Genomic DNA, 23028 nt, shown 5'->3' on the forward strand with positions numbered 1-23028 from the left:
CTGAAGGAGCACCTCTTATCTTGACTTTGTTTTTAATATACTTGACGCACATAAAATGTGTTTGCAGACTGCTTTTGAAATGCTGACAAATCCCATGTGAAGGGTGCTCTGTATATATGTACACATTTTGAACCATTTGTTCATGCTCATGATAATATGTGTGTGAAGGATGTATGCTGATTCACTGTAAAATTAATTTGTGCAATTACATGTATTCCATTTATAATGCTGCCAAACCATGCATGAAGGATGCATGTTTTTTTTTTTCATTGTATATAATATTATATGTGTTCTTCGTGTTCTTTTCTTCGTGTTTAGTGATGCCTGTAGTACAACATACAAGTGAAAGTGAGGTTTTTGATGTCCCTTACAAAACCCCTTGAAACAAACCACATTGTCTGTGTATATTTTGTTTGCAAGGCTTGCATACAAGATGATGCGTGCAAGAGTCCTTATTTCACTCGTTTGCTGAGGACTCCTCACAACATAGCAGCCTGGAAGAGGAATCGATTTTCCGTGTACTTCTTCTATGCAAGTTTCTTTATTACCGTATTCGTACTGACGCTGTAATTAGGCCAAACTAGTGAATGCACCTCTCTGAACCATGTGCTGCTTCTGTGTACTGTAGAGAGAGCTTTGGGTTATAGCTTGTTTACTTTATCAAATGTAAGTTTGCCTAGCTGCCTTTCCTTCAACATGCATTACAGTAATTTTTTTCAGAGTAGTCTGTGTTTTGCTTGACTAAAAATACAATAGGTCAGGCAATTGTGGTACTTTATCAAAAAGAGAATGCTTGCCTTGTGTGGTCGCAATGCTCCATTAATGGCAGGAAAAGCATCACAGTACTGACGTTATACAAATATTTACCTCATTGAAAAGGCTGTGGTACCCTTCCTTCTGTCACGTCAGCTGCACGGCACGGGGATAGGATAAGAAACTAGCAATATCCATTGTGGAATGTGTGTATGTGGCATGTATGTGTGAAGACTAAGTGTGTATGTAAGACGACGACTTGGGAATGAACCAGCGTTAGCCAGTCCATATAGGGGGAACACATGGTTTGTATCACAGAGAAAAAGTGCTGTTTTCTTAAATTATATATCTATTTACACAGCCCATATAGGATTGAAGGGCACGCTTATATTCTGGTGAAATAAATTACTACAATAACATGCAGTGTCCTAACATAATTATATTGACAAGGTAATGAGTGAAACAAGAAATATGCATAAAGATGTGTGACACATTCGAGGAAGCCCTATAAAAAAAAATCAGACTTCATTGCTGCAATAAAAAAGTGACAAATACAAATGATATGTTAGCGCTTTTCTGCCTTAGCAGTCATCGTCATTCTGGGCCTTTTTTTCTAATGCAGTTACCAATTTTTCCAGTGAACTCAGTTTCTGCCTCTCAATTTCCATCCTTTCGTCATGTCTTTTTTGTCGTTTTTCATTCCGTTTGGCAAGGGCTTTTCTGAATATGTCACACAACTTTTCTGCGCTGTCTTTCCGGGCTCTCTTTTTCTTTGGTGGGGCTTCTGCAACGCTTTCCTCACACCCACTTGGCCCTTCTTGTGCGTCCTCTGTCAGACTGAAAAGCAGAAACAAGGAATTAGTTACTTCCTTCACATAACATTTCATATGGCAGCAATGGTGAAAAAGACTCCCAGTTCCTGCTGGGTTACTGAACTGGCAATTGCATCTTTTGAGTTGGAAACCGTGCATTTCCAGGTGGAAACTGAATTTTAGCTGGAATGACATCTGTTTCGAGCTAGAATATTGAACTGAAAATCATGTTCAGCTGAAAAATTTACGTTTCTAGTTGGCTTCAGCTGGAGCTACACCGATGGGATTAATTATCTTCCATTTCCTGCTGGAGGATGTCACTCCGGCTTGGCATTCAGCTGGAAATCCCCTTTTCCAGATGTAACTGGTACCCAAGCTTCATCAAAGTCTGTCATGTCTGCATATTAATCTGGATTGGTCAAGTTGGTGTCTCATGTTAAATGTTGTATATCACTAGAAACTTCATAAATGCCTGCAGTAATCAGTGATGCACACACAACAAGAGGCGTTTTGAGTTTAACTGTATAACTTTGCAGCACCATTTCACTGCATTTCGCAGTTGCAATAAATTTCCCTAGGAATTTTATTTGCAGCCTGTTTAATGTTTCAGTCATTCGTTAATGAATCTTATTCTAACTTAAGTGTCATTATTCCTTTCCGTTCATTTCTATCGCAGACATATATAAGAAGCACACATACTAAATGAGACCTGATGGTACCACAGAAAGTAGTTCCTTTCAATGCTGCGACACAATGTTCCAATTGCATAAACTTTTGTTCCTGGCTAATGCAATTATATAATAAACTTTCGGAGCCACCTCATGGCCATGCACCTTCCTTATCTAATAAAAGGCTTTCACCTCAACTTTTGGTGCACATCAACCATTACACGCATTATAAGGTTCACCAAATATGTAACCAAGCAAGGTGAGGTGTAAGGTTCATACATGTATTGTTTAAACGGTAAGTAAAAATCATGCTTCTACGACTTCTAGCTTTAACTTAGACATTAGACCTTAAGGCCTGTGTGCCTTACAAAGCACATATACACAATGTAGCCAAGGGCGTGCTCTTGTTTGAATTAATGCAGAATGAACTGGATACCAGTGGAGTGTCTGACATAAAGGTGATGTCTGAGATGAAACCTATGTATCAGCTAGAACCATTAATATACAGATACTACAAACAGGCAACAATATGCAACAGCGCATTTATGTATACTTTCTGTTCGAACCATGCTTTGATCATGAACAGAAAGATACCTACCCCGTGCTTGACTGCGTGCGGCCAGGCCCTGCCAAGAAAAGTGGTCGCACACTGTGCTGTTTTTCAAGGATTTCCTCCAGTTCACTGCATAAAAACACACATGCTATGAAGACTGCAGGCACTCCTATCAGGTGTGCACATGCTTTACACCTGCCGTTCGTAGCTACATGCCCGTCTTCCCCTTCCGGACTTGTCATTGTGGTCCTCCTGTACGCCCGCTCCAGCGTCTTCCACTGGTTTTCAGCCTGGAGAGGACTAGTGCTTGCTGGGAACTGTGCGTTCACATGCACTGCATAGCCTTTTTTGTGTGGAGGACCCTGGCGCCAACACAAATTCGGGCCTGCTTACTTGAACAGGGCACCATATGTAATTACTGTATACATGTATACATATAAAGAGCTCACAAAAACACCTTAGAAGCAGAATTTTTTGCTGCTGGAACATCACACCAATATTACCTTTTTAGGCTGCATTAACGTGGCTATAATGTCCTCCTTTGGCAATGTCCTCCTTCCTTACACAATCTTTGCTCTTATTACTTTCCCTTTCTCAATGACGCGTCCCTTTATGTTCGTAGCCACGCTTGCTCCCGTGTGCCGCCCGCGCGCATATGCTCAGCTTGCTACGAGAAGTTGGCTTCTCTGCCTAGCTAAGAAGCCTAGCTGTTGAGGTTGCTGTACGTGCAAGAGTAGTGAAAAAAAAAAAAAACGCTACATCCGTACCATAATTTGCTTCCCATTATGTGTTCTGAAGCAACCAGTAGGAGTAAAAAAAAAAAAAAGCTTTAAATTCGTGCACAGATACAGTAATTTCGTCAACACAATTACTAAACACAAACTATTTTCAAAAATTAACAACTTTCAATTCAAAGGTGGTGCGAGAGGAATTTACTGACATCTATTGTCATCGATAACCGATGAAGACAGATTTTAAGTATAGTACAAAAAACTGCGCGACGTACGTTTATCAGCAGATATCGCATATGCATGCAGTAGCCATCGAAACACGATGATGCATGCGCTATAAGCTGCCTCACGTACGCCGCGAAGTTTTTTCCCGATGAGTACTGCTGCTCAGCACACGCAGCTCGCATGCATGCACGTGCAGTCCATCGCGGCGCAGAAATGAGCCGCTGCGGTGCACTATAAACTTTTTCACCTAGGTCGACGGGCGTGTACGCGTATTATGCGCGCATATCGCGTATACGAACGTTTATTGGAAAAGTTTGGTCTCACTAGGTCTCATATGGCCAGAAAATTCTCTAAGGAGGTGTTGGCAGGTGTCCATAGCTCCTCTTCAGGTGGCGGCGCGGCTGGAACGGCCGGAGCAGACGCCTGCAAGACTGCCGATGTCGCGCTCTGCTCGACGTGGAGCCCAGCGTTTTCAGGTGCGATGAGGATAGGTTCGACTGTACACACACACACAAGTCGTGGCGCAAACGGGAAAAACATCAAATGCGTTGATCTCCGATAGTCTTTTTGTTTTTGCTGCAAATCGAGACCGCCGGCAGTCTCACCGTCGGTAATAAAAACGAGCTTATTCTCGTGAAAAATAAGTTGTCCATCTTCCGTGATGCACGGCCGCGCCTGCAGTTCGCTGCCGTCTTTCGCACGTATATGTACGACGCGGTCCATTGAGGCGAGGATCCGTCGCGGTCACGGCTGCCGTTTCAAACACGGCGTCGCGTGTGGTTCAAAACCCCCGCCTCTTTCCTGTCGTCTGCTGGCTACACTCGTAAAAATCGCAGTGTAAGAAGTGTGGTTTGCAAGCTACACTTTGTGTTAAAAAAATGTGTTCGTGTAGGTGGGCGCAGCTACGCTATTTCTGCACTGACAAAAAAAAAAAAAGGATTTTACAGTTTCTATGTCGCTGGCGTCTCCACGGTTGCCACCGTGAGCATCACTGTCATCGCCACGGCGGTTTGTTGACATGGCTGCGGTGGCTGTTTACCGCGCGGTCTTGGAGGAAGGAATGCGCGCGGTGCATTGACGTGTGGAGCAAGTGCTGTCGTGAAAGGCGTCAAAGGTTAGTGCAGTGGCGAGTGATATTGACCGCGCTAACACCCGGACCATTGTGCCTCAGTGCCCTAGTGTTGTCTTTATTATGTAAGCTTGCACTGCGACCTGTTCCAGCTGTGGTATGATATCGGCGGTAGTTGACTGAATTTGAGCTCAGTTCAGTTCTCTTCGGCACCTTTTGCTATTGTATCTCGTGTTTGAAGCATTGGATGAGTGTCGAGAATTGTGGTTTCCTTGTGTTGCGCGTAACTGATTCTGATCTGGAGCACGTACTGATAGGATGAGCTCGTATGCATAAAAAAGGCTGGTACCTGCGAGCCATTTGGCAGTTGCGGTACATACTATGTTCCTGGAGTCGTACATATGTGCCCACCGGCGACACGCTATGCGCGAAAAAAAAAAAGAAAGAAAAGGCACCTGGGTACGGAAGGAAGGCGGACAGGACGTACTACGCTAGCCTGTGAAAGGACAACACATCTTCTGTCTTGCATGTTTAATATGCCTGCAGTGTCTACCCACCACCTAGCCCAGCTGTAATGGATTACTTGGCGTTGACACCCATGTTTCGCAAAGCGCACGGTAGGCCACAGGTGCTTTGCACGACGCCGCAGCGTTCCCCGCGGAGAGACCTCGCGCAACGCGACGCGTCGTGCCACCTGAGCTATGACCCGTACGCCGCTTTCTTCGCCGATAGGCGTTCAGCGAATTTCGTTCTATGCTCACACCACCGAACCTTTGAATATCTTAGAAAGCTGCTTTTCTTCTATTTATTTGGGGAAGTGTTTTTATACTCATTAAGTAGAACGTGTGGTTCTTGGTGCATTTCTTGTAACGTTCAGCACTGGAACAAAGCCAGACGAGGCCGAAACTTGTTTTGCTTTCCCTGTAATATCTGTAGTGGTTTGTGAAGAAGTGGGAGGCTTGACTTAGGCTTTCAGCATCTGTGTAGCCACTGTGGCCCTTGGGTTTGTTTGGAAATGATGTTGGGTTATTGCATGGCAAGTAAAACATAACACAGAGAGGAACGTAAACACTCCAGATGATCAGTATCTTGCACTTTCTGTGTGTTACGTTTTTTGAGCTTCAATTTCTAGACGCCATGAATGCATTCCAAATTTCACAGCTGTTTTTACTGCTGCTGCAGTTAGTAAAAACCCAGACTGATGGGCAAGTTGGTATGACATAATAAGGTGAAAACAGCACACCGGCATAAGGAAGATGCTGCGTCTTTTGTCTGATCTTCCTTCATCCTTGTGCGGGTGCGCTGTTTTAGCCTTATCAGTAAAAGTATGCTGTACAGGGACATTGGACGCCATGCATGCCGTAATGTGCTGCATGAACTTTGTGCTAGCATTTGTAGCTAGAATGGTTTCTTTTTGACATTAGCACTGTATAAGTGAATATTATTTGTGCGCGTACGTGAATAGCATGCTGGCTTGGCCTTACGTAGGCCAGTGGATCATTACGAAGTGTATGAAGTGTCACATTAATTGCACGCCTGCTTTTACTGCATGTTGCCAGTTTGAGGGGAAAATCTGTTTTGTGTGGACTCAGCAGTGACTAGGCAAGTGACCTTGAACTGCAAATGAGCTTGCTCCATAGATGGCAGCTCTATGGGGCAATGGACGTTAAAAAAAAAAGTAGCCATGATCTTTTAATATAAAGTGAAGAACCACCATAAACCAAACATCAACATACCATGCATTTGACATGCTTCTCTGCATGCAGTGAAGAGCTTAAAAATGCATGAAATGTAAGCATGGCTTGTCTACTTATATTTGGTTATTCCGTGTAGAGGGAAGCATTCTGACAAATTTTTTTATGGTTCACGGCTAACGTCTAAAGTGGTGTGGGTTTTCAGTAAGAAACGTTTGCAGTTGGCCACATAAGTTTGAAGTTTCCAACATAGAAAATCTGAAAAATCTGTGTGCCTTTTCTTTCTAGCTGCATTATAATTTTAATTCTTCGCTTGCCATGTTGCTGAATGGATGGATCTGCTGGTTCCTGAATTGCTGTTTTTGTAACGTGCACAGTCAGAACATATTGATACGTGGCGGCTAGAAGCAGCAGAAGAAAACAGTAGATGTAACCTGCTACGCAAGGGACCGACGGCTTGGAGTAGTCTCTCAGCACACAAGCGCGCACCTCAGCGTCGTCTTCGTTACAAACCACTTCGTCGTCCTCCCAGCGTCCGTAGCATGACCCCCCCTCGCGGCAAAAGCACCGTCCCGGTGCGCACTACACAGGCCAGCTAGATGGCGAGTTGTAAGGTTTGAGGCGGGACACATGGACGATGTCGGTGCGGGGTGCAGCGGCCGGGGATGGCGGATGTAGCGGGGTGATCTCGTACGTCACCGCGGTCACCGGACGTACGACCCAATAAGGGCCTGTATATTGGGGGAGCAGTTTTTCACAAAGGCCCACACGGCGGGAAGGGACCCAGAGTAACACAAGGGAGCCAGGAGAGTAGGTGACTTCACGACGGCGACAGTCATGACGTCGTTTCTGATTGACTTGGGAGGACGACAGCCGCTGGCGGGCGACAAGACGGGCAGTGTCGGCGCGAGCGATGGCGTCCCGAGCGTAAGGACTCATGGAGGCGGTGGCGGGCAGTACACTGTCGAAGGGCAGCAAAGGATCGCGGCCAAAAAGAAGGTAAAAAAGGGGAGAAACCGGCTGTATCGTGACGCGTAGAATTGTAGGCGAATGTAACAAATGGAAGGCTAATATCCCAGTCGCGGTGATGGTCGGAGACGTACATGGAAATCATGTTGGTGAGGGTACGGTTCAGACGTTCAGTGAGGCCGTTCGTCTGCGGATGGTAGGCCGTGGCGAATTGATGACGGGCGGAGAAGGAGCGGAGGAGTTCGGTGACCACTTTGGAAAGAAAGCAGCGGCCGCGATCGATGAGCAGGTGACGGGGAGCACCGTGGTGGAGTATGACGTCGTGCAGGAGAAAGTCAGCGACATCAGTTGCGCAGCTGGTTGGGATCGCTCGAGTAATAGCGTAGCGTGTGGAGTAGTCCGTCGCGACCGCGATCCATTTGTTTCCCATAGCAGACACCGGAAAAGGGCCGAGCAGGTCGAGGCCGACACGGGAAAACGGGTCTACGGCGATTGGAATCGGCTGAAGGTGTCCGGGAGGGAGAACCGAGGGCGTCTTCCGTCGTTGGCGCAGCTCGCAAGCGGCCACATAGCGGCGGACAGAATGGTATAGACCGGGCCAAAAGAAGCGGCGGCGCACGCTGTCGTAGGTGCGGGAGACTCCGAGATGACCGGCCATGGGAACGTCATGAAGCTGCCCAAGGACGCTGCTGCGCAGGTGTTGAGGGACCACGAGCAAGAAGTCAGCGCCGTCAGGCCGCATATTGCGCCGGTAGAGGACGTTCTCATGGAGCACAAACGGGGCGAGGGAGCATCACAGCGGTTGGCAGTGAGGCGGTCGATGAGGGAACGTAGCGAAGAATCCAAGCGCTGTTCTTGTGCAATGTTGCGGAAGGCCGAGATGGATAAGACGCAGGCGTCAGCCACGCATTCATTGGAGGAGGGCGCATCGACAGGGTAACGGGACAAGCAATCCGCGTCCTGGTGCAAGCGGCCGGACTTGTGGACGACACAAATTGTGTACTCTTGAAGGCGAAGAGCCCAGCGCCCCAGCCGGCCAGTAGGGTCTTTGAGCGAAGAAAGCCAGCATAAGGCGTGGTGATTCGTGATAACAGAGAAAGGGTGCCCAAACAAGTAAGGGCGGAATTTTGCAATAGCCCAAACCAGGGCGAGGCATTCCCGCTCGGTGATAGAATAGTTGCACTCTGACACAGAAAGGAGACGGCTGGCGTACGCAATAACGCGAAGCTTGTTGCGTTGCCGCTGAGCAAGTAGGGCACCAATGCCATGGCCGCTCACATTGGTGCGAAGTTCCGTAGGGGCTGAAGGATCAAAGTGCGCCAACACAGGTGGAGCAGTGAGGGCACTGATAAGGGCTCTGAAGGCGTAAGCTTGGGGGGGTCCCCAAGAGAACGGGATGTTTTTCTTCCGGCAATGCTAACTCTTGCAGTGCACATTCCAATCACGGCAGTGGGGCTGCCATCGGCAACGCGAACCGTGGACATGGCGGCAGGCGTTAAAACTTTCTTCAGACGGCGGCGCAGAGAAGAGCTCAGGACAGACACTTGGGCGCCAGTATCAATGAGGGCAAGGACCGGGACACCATCCACGAGAACATTCAAGAGATTACGTTGGGCAGCGGGGGTCAAGAGAGGATTTTCAGGCCGGGTCAATGATGCAGCGTCACCTTCAGGGGCTGCATCGGCTAGTTTTCCAAGAAGTGGCGGGAGGTCGAAGGAGAAGGGCTGCGGCGTGTGGTAGGAGAACGGGAGCGGCGGCCTAATGGGGAAGGTGAGCGGTTGGACCCACGAGCGTGCGGAGCGGGCTCGTCACAGAGCAGATCGGGACGTGGTGTGAAGCGGCGCGGGCCGTAGTCGTTGCGGCGGTCGACGAAGGAGTAGGGGTGAGGTGGCGGGGACCAACGGCTGCGGCAGTGACGGGAGATGTGTCCGACGCGAGAGCAGGTAAAACAGATCGGCCTGTCATCAGAGGTACGCCATTCGGCAGGATTGCGATATCGGTACCGAGGCGAGAAGCTGCGACTGTAAGTGGCAGCTGCGATCACTGGAGGGTCCGGGCTGGCATGAGCCGCACCTCCACCAAATGATACGTGGCGGCTAGAAGCAGCAGTAGAAACAGCAGAGGTAACCTGCTACGCAAGGGACCGACGGCTTGGAGTAGTCTCTCAGCACTCAAGCGTGCACCTCAGCGTCGTCTTCGTTACAAACCACTTCGTCGTCCTCCCAGCGTCCGTAGCAATATGTATATCACGAGTGTGAGGCAACATGGTTAAAAGCAGAATGCGAAAAAATTGTGGATACATTTTGAAGGTTGGCAGCTCAGTTCGCTGATATGTTTAGGTGCTTTTTATATTGTCAAGGCCCAGTAGGTATTAAAGGAGCCGATACAATGAAATTTTAGTTGTTTCTTTCGGTTAGAATGATGCGCAGTACTTTAAAAAGATTAGACAGCTGCATGGATTGTTACAAGAGGCAGTATATTTATAATTGCATTTTTTCTCTTGCACTGCTTTAGCTTAAACAACCGAATGACGACTGTGATGTCAGGGATGCGTTCAGGTCATGTGAGGCATGCAAAGACTGCAGTATTGTTGCAGCTTTGTTCGTTTTTATTTGCATCAACTCGTACACAAACCTGCCTAAGAGTTGGAGTCACATAAAGTGATTAGGCAGCGATTATATCTGTTTTTGCATGCCTTATATGACCTGAATGCGTATATGACCTTAGAGCAGTCATTTGGTTGTTAAAAACCGAAACCAAGTGACACGAGGAAAAAATATTAAATTGTAAATTATTTAGCTGACAAAGTTAAAATCCACATGGTGGCTTGTGTACAGCATTGACTAGTGCATCACTCTAAAGAGAAATGTGCATCCAAAAATTTGGTTTCTCTACTCCATTAAAGAGAGGAGTTGCAGCCCATGACATATTTGTAGCAGAGCTTTGATTTCACCATTCTTTTATGAGAGTTGTGAAACTGGTTCACTAGAGCGTAGCATATTAGGAGTCAGAGTGTTACTGGAGTACTTTGACTTCATGTTGATTAAAATGGAAGAAAACTAGTTGAGTCCACAAGGGATGCCGTGTTCCTTTCCGAAGCAGAGCTGCTGTGAAGAATGTTCTATGAAAAGACAACCATCAGCTCTTTGCTACATTTCAGTTTGTCATTTTCTTGAAGACCTAGTAACCGGTGTTACAGAAATAATAAGAGGTACGTTACAGAAATAATTGATACCTGCATATTAGCACGACAAGGGGTGACTAATAAAATTCTTGTAGGGGTGTACAGAATTTCGCCTCCATGGAAATACGACCGCCTCAGTCGCGATCAAGCCCACGTCTTTTGTGTCAGCAGCCAAGCACCTCTGAGCCACTGCGGCGGCCAGTGATCTTCTATTACTGGCCCTGGGTACGATGGGTTCACGGTTTTGCGGTAGAAGTTGCATATATTGGCTGAATTTTTTTGTACAAACTACTGCAAAATTTGCGAGTTCTTTTTTCTCTCAGAATCCACAATTCACACTGTGGCAGTTGTTACACTTGTATGTCACCTTGAAAAACTGGCCAAAAATTATAAGCTCAAGTGTGTAGCAGACCAAGAGGAGTGGAAACCAAGAAGGGCATGGGGCAATTATAGTAATTTAGATGGAGTGGGGAACTTGTCTTTTGTTAATTTTTAGTTTGCAGATGTAGTGAAAGTAGACAATACCTAGGCAACATGTAAGACATAAAGCAGAGACCTGGACTTTTGGTTGCCTATAGTGTGGTCAGCTGTCGCCCCGCTGCGGTGGCTGAGTGGTGAGGGTGCCCGACTGCTGAGCCCACGGACATGGGTTCGATCCCGGTTGCGGCAACCGCCTATCAAAGGAGGCGACAAGCAAGGCGCCTGTGTACTGAGTGACATCAGTGCTCGATGAAGAGCCCCATGTGGTCAAAATTAATCTGTAGCGTTGCACTATGGCGTTCCTCATAACCCATGTGGCCTTGGGACATTAAACCCCATATTCTATACCATACCATAACTTTGATGTGTTCTGTGTGCTTGACCATTTAAGCTGCAGTAATTCCTGAGCACTTTTGAGTTTTCATGAGTATTTGTAAGTGCAAAAGCACAATATGAGGTGTTGACGGGGCGCATATCGACATGTACGTATGCATGGCACACATGCTAAGACTGGCATGGATGTGTATATTCGTGTCCATCATGTAAATAAATGGAGTTGCATAAACAGTGAAATAGATGGAGTGTCAAAATGCCCGTGAAGAAAAAAATTCTCATGTTTGCGTCTGCTGATGAGTCATTTTGATTGTAATGGCAAGCGTGGTTACGTTCAAGATTGCAGCAGTATCTCGGCACACAATGATTTTGAATGGTAAAATTTTGTCTGTCTTGCATCCGTTGCAGTTTCAAGTAAGGTGGACGCACACAGTTTCAACAATGCTGCTAGCTTGATTTGTGTGAATGGCTTTATTGTACACTGTTGGGAGTGAGGCTTCTAGTCCATCCGAAGTGCTCTGATGAAAAGTACCTTTTATAGTGGTATTTGTGGCGACGTCATGTCATTAAAACTAAACTCAAATAACAAATAATGTGAGTTTGAGTTGCATAAGTGAAAGTTATGTGACCGCTTTGTTCATGACAGTACATTTGGTTTGGTTCTGTCTGCTGCAATGATAGAGGATCGTTCTGCTTTGAAACAGCAAACTGACATGCATTCAAGCTTGGGATGAGCAACAAGAGAGAAAGCGTGCATATTGTTGGCGATGCAATGTTGACCTTTCAGTGCCCCTGTTACGTTTTCAGCTCCTATTATAGTTTTCTTGCCTTAATTTTCTTATGGTCGCACTGTGCGACCCGATTTAGAAAACTGCCATAAAATAGTCACACTCTTAGCTTTAGTCAAAACCATGCAAAATGCTTCATGTAGCATGTAACAAACTAGCTGTCATTCAAAAATATCATTTTAGTGCATCAGCATCAGAACCCCCATGTTGGAATAATCTGTCTGTCTGAAGCCTCAGGTGACAGAGTGGAGGGAGTGAAATCCACCTTCACGAAATTGCAGGGAAGAGGGAAGAAGAGAGGGCGGGAGGAGGCGGTTGGCACGCAGTTGCAAATCAGAGTCGAGGGGTGGAGATGGTGGATGTGTCACTAATGCATGGATTTCATCGGGTGAGTGGAGTGGGGGTGTCACGTAGTGATTGATGGTACCCATTTGTACAGTCTGACCCTGTCAGCGGCTGCTCGGTCTGGCAGGAACATAATGCTAACTTTGGGTTATTAGGTTTAACGTCCCAAAGCGACTCAGGCTATGAGGGGCGCCATAGTGGAGGGATCCAGCAATTTCGACCAACAGTGGTCCTTAACGTGCACTGACATCGCACAGCTCCCGGGCCTGTAGCATGCCACCATTGAAATACAACTGCCGTAGCTGGGATCAAACCAGCGTCTAATGGAATTTGTTTAATTTTGTCATTACACTCACAGTAAGATTTGTCTTTGCCAAGTGCAAGTTGTATTTAATGTCAGAGTCCAAAGAAGGGCAGCTTTCCAAAGCCACAGCTCGGCTTGTAGGGCATCATCAAGCAGCATTAACATCCTTTAGAATCGATTAACGTGTTTGTACTATGATTACACAATGGACACGGTGTCTATCAAAGCAAACAATGGCAGCGTATATATGACTGCAAATGTTTAAATCAAGAATAATATCTGCAAGCTTATTAAAAATATATCATTTATAAAATGACCGTCCAACTTCTCAGAAGTACCAAATTCGTGGAGATATACAAAATGCAGATTGCCAATATGGCTAGGAAAAGACATTTTGGCTGCTAAAAAAGGATTAGGAGCACTTTATAATTAATTAAGCGAGGAATGTGGAAGGATGGGTCACACCTAATAGTGCTAAACATGAACCCTTAGAAAAGATGCAAAGTTGTGGTGCCTATGCACTCTGTGGCAATGAACTCATATGCTGGGCATATTGGGCTGCCTTGCATTTCCATAACCGGTCCAGGTAAATCTCCAATATATACTGCTGCAGTTTTCAGTTAGGTAGACATTTTATTTGCGATATTCTTAATCTAGCTGGCAGGTTATCATTACCCCGAGGTGAATGTGATGTGCAGGATGAAACGGATGCCATATCTGGATACTGGAGTAAATGTGATGTGATGAGCCTTGGGAGCATTCCTCTTCACATGGCGCCAGGCAGTCTTGCGGCCACATAATATGGCTGACAGAGCTTCATTCTGTAACCTGTAATGCCACAGCTTGTTGCATCATGGATGCAGTTTCTTGTGGGAAAAAATTATAATGGCAATTTTGGTGTATTTCTTACATGGTGTAAAACTTGGTGTGGTCAATTGAACTTTCCCCAGATTTTAATGACTGATGTAGGGAAGGCATTTATTATGCAAATGCATCCATTATTTACGTAAATATGGTGTACAACAACCTGGAATGGAGACAGAAATAAGCATCTGCAGGATTGAAACAAATTCCTAACAACTTTGCCACAGCACCGTACCCATGACTGCCAAGCCACATTTTAGACCCTAGCCCTTGACTCTACGCTGTCCTTAATCTGTTCATTCCCAATAGGCCAGACTTGAGGCCATACGGCACTCAGGTATCCGTATCTGCCTATATGGACATGCCACGTTGTCTACTACACAGCTTTTTAAACACTTGTAGCAACAGTGTCAGTTTTCTCAGAAGCATGAAACTTTGTTACGATTAGTTTTATGACACACCCAGCACATTAACAGGCATTCTAGCCAAATTATAATTTCTTTGCAGTTGGCCATTGAAGCATTTTTCATCAATGAGTAAAAAGGAAATGACATTAACTCGGCAATACATGTTTCATCTAAGCTGCCTTCTCGACAAATAGGGGCATTTAAGTATGTATAGGCAACAAAGTTGGCACAGTGTTCTCATCACACAACAGAACGCTCATTGCTTGGAAGGCTGGTGGGGAGGCACTGTGTAAGAGCCGAGCATGATCATTTATGAAGTGCTTTATTATGTGAGGGAAGGCTATTCACGGCTGTTTCTACCATGGCAATATAAGTTCGTGTCACACATTGCACCAGCAATGTTCTGAAAATTGAGTAATACTGTTTTTGTGTTGCAGCAGTATTCTCTTTGCAAAATAAGATGAATAGTAGTTTTGCGCTGCAGCTTTCAGTGTGCAAGATGACAGCTACGGCTTAGCCTTTTGTCAAGAATACTTTGTCTCATATGCATTGTAGAATTGTAGAACCGCATATTGTCAACTGTCCTAAAAGGGCGGTGCACTGGGACAGTACGACGCGACAATGAGGAATGCAGCATGGAGTGCCTCTTGATACTAATTTTATTGAAGAGCGCATGCCTCTCTGACTGTGTCACATGCAGCCACCACATGCAGGCAAAATTGAAATCAAGCAGGGATGACGAAGAAATAAAATGATAGTGAATGCAAGGCAGTTATGAACAAGCAAATGAGTGCACTAATTTCCCAAAGATGAAAAATGTTTGCCAATTGTCAGAAGTTCTCTGTTGAGCAGTGCCAGAGAGGGCGTACTCACACAAGCAGATTCTGAGTAGGGAATGAGGGGCCTGAAATATCTCCATTTCTTAATTGTGGGGTTTAACATTCAGGAGCGACACATGGGCTATGAGGGACACCATAATGGAGGTCTCTGGTATAATTTACACCACCTGGGGCTCTTTAATGTGCACTGAATTTGCACAGCACACGACCATTTTTGTATTTTGCCTCCACTGAAATATGGCCGCCACGGCCGTATCAAACCCACAGCCTTCGGGTAAGCAGTCTAAGAACGCCAGAGCCACTGAGGCGCCGTGGCGGGATGAGTTCTCCATTCCTAGGAGGAAAGTTTTGGGAAGAAGGAATGACTAGAAAAGAAATACTTGAGGCCTGTAGTGTACCCTCAGTAGTGCTGCTTGATATGGGATATGATGGCGCACCTTTCTCAAGACCATGCGGGCTTCAAGCAAATTAACAAATGGCACTCCTCTTCCCTGCTGTGTCTTGAGCTTGCTATGCTAAAGCACTTAGTCAGAATAGCCCGCCAACTAGCTCATAACATAATCCTAATCCCTCATCTGAAATCTGTCATCTTCAGCTGGCAGGGTCTACAAATGGCCAGCACAGTCAGATGCTACTTTTCTGCATTCGCTATTTTCCCCTGATCAAATCTGCAAAAGAAGAAACGGGTACACAAGCAAGGCAAGCACACAAAACTTGTGAAAAGCTGTATTCTCTTTAGTCAAGGACAAGTGAGCACCTGTCCCTGTGACCAGTGTGGTTCAGCCTAAAATTTGCAAGGGTAGTGCAGTGTAAAAGTTTAGTTCTTTACATGAAGTTCTGCACCCCATTCTGCTCTGCACACAAAGATACTGCAAGCTTCCTACAATGCAAGCTTGACAAGGAATATGTATTGCAGAACTGTATCAACAATGCCTAGGATTAGAATGGTTAGTGGAGGTGTTGGCTTTCCTCAACCCAGATGTTACCATGGCTCAAGACAGCAGCCTGCAAGCCCGTAGCATTAATTGGAGCTGTACTCAGGATCATTGATGTCACCACTACTTGCACAATGAGGTAGGCTCACTACAATTCAGGGCACCGTGGTTCTTGGGTAGCAGCAGCCGTCACCTGACCTGAAGTTTGTGTAAACTTCCTACTTTGGCCTGCTACAGTAGAATTTTATCCATCCAAAAACTATCTGGCATTGCAAACACCTTTTGCTAATGTAGTTTTCAGTAAATGAGGATGAAAAGTGCAGTTAGAAAATTGGCAAACACTTCAGTAAATTACCAGCAGTACATTCATATGCACTTAGGCTTAGTCCTTAAGTTTGTCAGCACCACAGCAATTGGTGCATCAAAACAAAGTGTGGCATTTGCTGCACTTTCCATGCAAATCGTTCATTGCAGTCATGCAGCCAGAAATGAAAAAAATTGCACAGATGTTTTGAAAACAGCCATACATGTCCCTGGTGCTGCCTCAGTAACAGCATCTCTGCTGTCCGGGTCATCATCAGCAGCTCTTGGGCATGTCTCATGAACATTTGGCAGTTTGGCAGCAGTGCACATCTTGACACAGTCACTAACGTTTCCTGCACTTTGCAGCTACAAATCCGGCATTTCATCGACCCAAGTTCCCGGGATCAGCTGTTCACCGTAACCGGACACGCGCCAGATCTGAGTCACCGCCCTGAAGGATCGCGGACCTATCGGTGGCTCCTGCGCCTGCGCCAACTGCTGACCTGCCACTTGGATCACCGCTAAATAGCTGCAGCACGTCGTACGGCACCCTAGTTTGGCAGCAGTGCACATCTTGACACAGTCACTAACGTTTCCTGCACTTTGCAGGTAAGCCGAATCTTTCTAGGCACTCTGTCCGTGGTTTTTGTATGTTTGCACTGCTGCCAAATAGTTTCATGCTCTGCACTTATTTCTTTGTACAATCGTAAACCCTCTTAGCGCGAGAGTAGTGTATTTTTCATTGGTGCTTCCAAGTGTGCATCGTTTCTTTTTTCTTTTTTTTCGTCATTTGTTGTGAACCATGCCTAGCGAACTTGAGAAATTACGGGATGAATTAAGAAAAGAACTTGCGAAAGACATTGCGGCATTGCGAAGCGTTCTTGAACGTGACTTGAGGAAGGAGCTGCGAGAAGTTTCACAGAGTATAGATTACTGTAGCAAGCAATACGATGACATGGTCACTGAGTGTGCTGCGCTGAAGGCAGAAAACAAATCCTTAAAGGGCCACTGCCCAGGGTCCGGTCATTTTTGAAAAACAAGCCCACTGCATAGATGAGGCATCGAAGATAACCTCTGCAAAATACGAGAGCCATACGCGCCCCGAAAAGCTGTGAAAATTAAAATCAAAGCCCGATCGTTCTTTCCTTCCTTCAAAAACGGGCCCGGCCCACTACTCTGCACCCCGCTGACGTCAAGGGGGGCTACTTTCGCTAAAGGCACTCCATTGGTGCATCGTTCTGACTGACGGGAGAAGGTTGGGCGTAGCCTTGGCGTCGCGTCGTCTGCACAAGGCTTTCCGCAGCGCCTTCTGTTCTGGCTCATGCCTACAAACCCGCATGAAGGAACAAAAAAAAAACTGCGGAGGGAGCGTGCGGCGACAGCCTTGAACCCTAGCCATAAAAAGGAACAAAATAGTAAAACTGAGGGAGTTGGTTCGCCCCCCCCCCCCCCCCCCCCCCCCCCCCCCCCGCCGTGATCACGTCACGAGACGCTCTGCGTGCGCGCTCCCTTCTCAGTTTCTTTTCTTCTATGCGAGCCCCCCAAAACAAGGTTTTAATTAGTAGTGCAGCAGAGCCTTTCCCTCGCTCGCCCACTTGACTGCTCCGCACACACACCGCTTATCTTTCGTGCATCTTGCGTACGCCTTGACTCCAATGAATGACATATGCTTTGGAGCGGAGAAAAGACACAAACACACAGAACACAAACACGCATGGAGAAAAGCAAACGGGCGGTTGCCGGGTCCGCGCTTCGCCGTGTGTTTCGAACACAACCGACTTCCGCCCCTCCGCTCGTGAAACGGTGGGGAGGCCTAAAAGAAAATGAAAAGGTGGCTATTTAACTGGGAATGACAAACAGATGTATGAAAGGATGCGCTCGCTAACAAGTCTAGGTGGTCGAGCCGATCGCGCCTCTCGATCGTTCAGTGTGCGGAGAAAATGCAAAAACCAAGAAAAGAATTCTATTGAAGGCGGGGCCATGACGTCGCCCTGTGACGCACTCCACAGACACCACGCCTCCGGCTTACACCGGAGAAGGAAGGGGTGATTTTGCCTTGCCGAGTATACTCGACGAGGAGCGGGAGAGAAGAATTTCGAGGAGGGAATGGAAGGAGAGGAGGCTCGCTCAAAGAGAGGTAGAGAGTGTCTGCTGCGCTGGGGTGGGCATGGGCCCTTTAAGGGCTGAAAATGCCGCGTTGACCTCTGACCGTGATGCGCTGCAAAGACAAGTGTCTGACTATGAACTAAGGCTCAACAGCTTGGAACAATATTCCAGGAACCGAAACGTAGAGATCACTGGCCTGCCGGTAACCGAGAAGGAAAACCTTCCTGAGGTTATTGAGAGGATCGGGGAAGTTTTGAATGTACCCGTGACATCCGACGACATTGAAGTGTGCCACCGTGTGCCTACTAAAAACTCTTCGTGCCAGAACATAGTGCTACAGTTTCAGAAACGCTCAAAACGCGACGCCTTCCTTGAAAAAGCCAGAAAACAAAGAATTACCACAAGCGATCTTGGGCACCCTGATGAAGATGCAAATCCTGTCTATATAAATCAGCACCTGTGCCCTTCACTCAAGAAGCTGATGGGACTCACTGTTGCTCGTAAGAAAGATAAGCAATGGAAGTTTGCGTGGACGAGGAACGGCTGCATCTTTGCTTAGAAGGATGTAACTTCGTCAGTGGTCCGGATCGATTGTGTCAATGACCTGGAAAAGATAGTCTGAAGATTTCGTGCGCCTACTGAGATTTCCCTTTTGATTAGGCATGGCTTCCCAGTTCTTTCTACCTGCAGATATCAATAGCCTTTTTGCAAAAAACAAAAAAGTAACGTCATTCTTTCATCTTAATGCACAATCTCTGCGCAGTAAAGAGGATGAAATAATCGCATATCTTGGCTTGTTTGATTTCAAGTTTGACGTAATATTTTTCACTGAGACCTGGTACCGAACTGATCATGAAGCCCTTATCATGCTGCATTATAACTCATACGTGCTAAACCGCCCAAATAAAAAAGGCGGTGGAGTAATGATAGCTACAAAGGAATCCGTTCGGTGTTCAGTTCTTCCTGACTTTACTAAATCCTGTGAAGATTTTGAAATACTTTCTCTAAAGGCTGGGCAGAACATTTTTCCTGTTTTGTACAGACCTCCATGTGGTAGCATCCCAAACTTTCTTTCATTTCTTGACACTTTTTTAACATGGATAACAGAAAACAGATTTTACTTAGTCCTTGGCGGCGACATCAACATAGACTTTTCTACACCCTCAACTCAGCAGCGTCAAATAAATAACCTGTTAGACTGTAACGGTTTCATTAATGCCATCATTGATCCAACGCGCCTGTCCACATCGACCGCAACTTCAATAGATGCTTTCATTACAAATTTGCATGACAAGTCAATCGTGTCTGGCGTTATCTCTGGCCAGGTTAGTGATCACCTACCAATTTTTTACTTCATAGATAGTCGTATAACAAAGTCCAATAAAACTACTCAGCAACAGCGACAGTTAGTGAATAAGGATACCTTGACACACTTTCGGTCTAGGCTTGAGCAAATAGACTGGAGTCCAGTTTATGAGGTTACAGATCCTGACAAAGCATATGATATATTTATAAGCATCATAAAGCCGGTATATATTGAATGCTTCCCATATCGAAGCACCAGAAAACCAAAGAGTGCTCGTAAGCCATGGATAAACAAAGAATGTTTAAAGATGATAAAACACAAAACTACCTTTATAATTGTTTCATTAAGAATAGAAGCACTGATGACTTTCTTATATTTAAGGCGTACAGAAACAAGGTGACATCATTTCTGCGTCAGGCAAAGAAAGAGTACTTCCATAGTCTATTCAACAAGGATGTTCTGAAGCGAAGTGATAAAGTATGGAAACAACTTAATACCATTATTAACCCATCCAAGAGCATAAATGAACTGGAAGTCATGATAGATGATGAGACGTTATCAGGAAAAATGCTGGCTGCTTCTTTTAACGATTTCTTTGTATCTGTTGCGCATACTATTCATGACCCTACTTGCATGAGATATCTTGGTCAATCAAACTCGTTTACTGCTTTCCTGGCTCAAACAGACCAAAACGAGATTATAAAACCAAACCAAACTTTATTTTATTTTACAAATGTGCATACAGTCTTTAGGATGAGCCACAGGCCAAAAGCTAAAGAAAATAGCTTGAAAATGCCTGTGGCTCATCTAAGAGCCATGCGATGCTTTAATAGCCTCAAAAATAGCAAGTCGAAGGACGTGGATGGGTTCCAGATCCAACCGTTCAAACATGTAATTGATGTCCTTTGTCCTATCTTAGACCATGTCTTTAACTGCTGTTTCGCCCAGGGCACCTTTCCTAGTAGGATGCAAACTGCGAGGGTCATCGTAATTCATAAAGGAGGGGATACTAACAATTTATCCAATTACCGTTCGATATCTATACTCCCGTTATTTTCCAAATGTTTAGAAAAGCTGTTACATAGCAGGATTCTAGATTTTTGCGAAAAGCATAAGTTGATCACACCCAGTCAGCATGGATTTAGGAAATTACACTCCACTGAGACCGCTCTTCTTACACAGAAGGAGCTGATTTTAGAATCTTTCGAACACAAAGAACTAACACTAGGCATTTTTATAGATTTTTCTAAGACGTTCGATCGCGTTAATCACGAAACCTTATTACTAAAACTAGACAGATATGGCTTCCGAGGTTGTTTTTATAGTATCATTAAATCATATTTAGAGGCCCGTTTTCAGCAGGTTGTGATTGATAACAAACTATCTGACCCCAAGCATATTGCTGCCGGCGTACCCCAGGGTAGCATACTCGGACCGCTACTTTTTAATCTCTACATTAATGGTATTGTAAACATTGACCCTAACACAACTTTTGTTATCTACGCTGATGACACCAGCCTGTTTTTCAGGGCACCATGTGTATCGAGTCTGGAAGTAAATGCTACGAGGTGCCTACGTTCGCTACACCACTGGTCACTTTCCAGTTCGCTGAATATCAATATAAGCAAAACAAAAGCTGTGCTTTTTAGACCCCGTAATAAGTCTGTTTCTGAGTTAACGTTATCAATCAGTTCATCAAAAATACACGTCTCCTCTTCCGTTAAAAGCCTTGGTGTCACATTCCACGAGAACTTATGTTGGGATGTTCATGTTGATAATACAGCTGCCAAAATTTCAAGAGTAGTAGGTATCCTGTCCAAGTTTCGGTACTACTTTCCACAATGCATAAAAAAACTTTTGTACGACTCTTTGTTCACCGGTGTTATAACTTATTGTTTCTTAGTCTGGGGTACAACCACTGTCTCCAATATTACAAAACTCCATGTACTACAGAAGAAAGCAGTTCGTGCAATTAACAACATTCCAAATGATGCACACACCAAACCTGTCTTTGAGGCATTACACATTGTACCTATTGTGCAATTGTACTCTGTCCTGCTGCGCAAAAAGTACACATCAAATATTAATCAAGGAACTGCATTCCTCGCTGATTTGTCTAGACTAACATGCAGAGAACGCCCCTACAATACGCACATCGGAGACAACTGGTATTTGCCGCGAACGCGAACTAACTACGGCAGACAAATGCTGTCCTATAATATCCCGTCCATTTTAAACAATTTGTGAAAAACTGTAATTAGTGAAGAGTAACAGCATATAGTTTCTTTCTTTAGTGTACTAACTCAGCCTGCTTTTATGCCTTCCTTCTTTACGTGATATGTTTGATGGTTATGTGTTTTTTGATGCCCTGAACGTGTTTATTTTCGATGCAATGTGCTTTTGTTTTAAATATGTCACAGGCGTAACATATAATGTACCGTTGTGTGATTGTGGGTTTTTGTGCACAATGTAGTTGCTGTAGGGGGCGGGGACCTCCGTCAAACGTCTATAGGCTTTTTGTCCCCGCTCCCCACATCCTCGATGTGAAAATAAACCTGATTGATTGATTGATTTATTTTCACCCAAGTTTTTTTTTTTTAATCTTCATTCCCTTCGTGCTGTCAGAGTCGTCATCAACAGCTTGTGAGCATGTTTCATCGACGTTTTCAGCTGACACTTTCTTTTCTGTTCCGTGCTTTTTGATCTTAATCGCATGTTAGTCCTGGGCAGAGATGTTGCATCAATGTTTGTTGTGAAAGTTCTGGCTAACAGAGAGGTGAGAGTTGAGTTTTATTCGTAAGTGCTTCCCAAGATTGCATATGAGCTGCTGAGGGTTTTTCTGGGGCTATGGAGGCCCTTACTTACTATCTGTGTTGAAAGTGGCATGCATATTTTTCCCTGCACCCTAAAGGGCTGGGACAACACTATCTGTGTATACCGTATTGTGCGTTTTTATCGTAGAGATTTTCAAAATTTTTCTTACCTCAACCGCTGGCTCGTTTGCGGTGAAACTGCGCACAGAGCTTGCGTATTATGGTAACTTTTGTATCGTAGCAAGTTTTACAACGGTGCTTACTTAGTTAAGCCGCGCATGATGCAAAAGCGTAATCGTCTGCGTCGAGATCGGCGTACCGAAACCCAAAACACCAAATTTTTGCTGAAGGTCGGCAGTAGCGCCATCTGTCTTCTGCAGTGGAAAGCGTGACAAGGCGCCAAGGAGAGCGTTGCAAGAACTGAAGCGCTTCGAACATTTTCGGCCAACTGAGCGGAAAAAATGCCAGAAACAACTATTTTAACGAGGCTGTGCCGTTAAAAGAATATTGTTTGACGTCTTTTTTTTCGTCCAATGACTTTATTCAA

General features: G+C 45.4%; 2 protein-coding genes across 7 annotated transcripts in view; both read left to right on the forward strand.

The window, feature by feature from the left end:
* The window catches only part of LOC149356851 (uncharacterized), a 305537-nt gene that overhangs the window by 191486 nt on the left and 91023 nt on the right, over positions 1-23028 (forward strand). The gene's annotated exons all lie outside the window — the stretch shown is intronic.
* LOC149356853 (uncharacterized) overlaps positions 4751-23028 on the forward strand; it is a 51502-nt gene continuing 33224 nt past the window's right edge. For 4 of the 6 annotated variants that reach the window (XR_016291701.1, XR_016291702.1, XM_089584357.1 and 1 more), the window contains exons 1-2: positions 4751-4856; positions 16623-16865. The gene's annotated coding sequence lies outside the window, so the exon portion shown is untranslated. Of the gene's footprint in view, positions 4857-15997; positions 16093-16622; positions 16866-23028 lie in introns of all 6 variants that reach the window. The other 2 variants (XM_089584354.1, XM_089584356.1) reach the window with 2 other exon arrangements.

Source organism: Amblyomma mixtum, chromosome 3, assembly GCF_055824585.1.
Source record: "Amblyomma mixtum isolate Tamu chromosome 3, ASM5582458v1, whole genome shotgun sequence".
NCBI lineage: Eukaryota > Metazoa > Arthropoda > Arachnida > Ixodida > Ixodidae > Amblyomma > Amblyomma mixtum.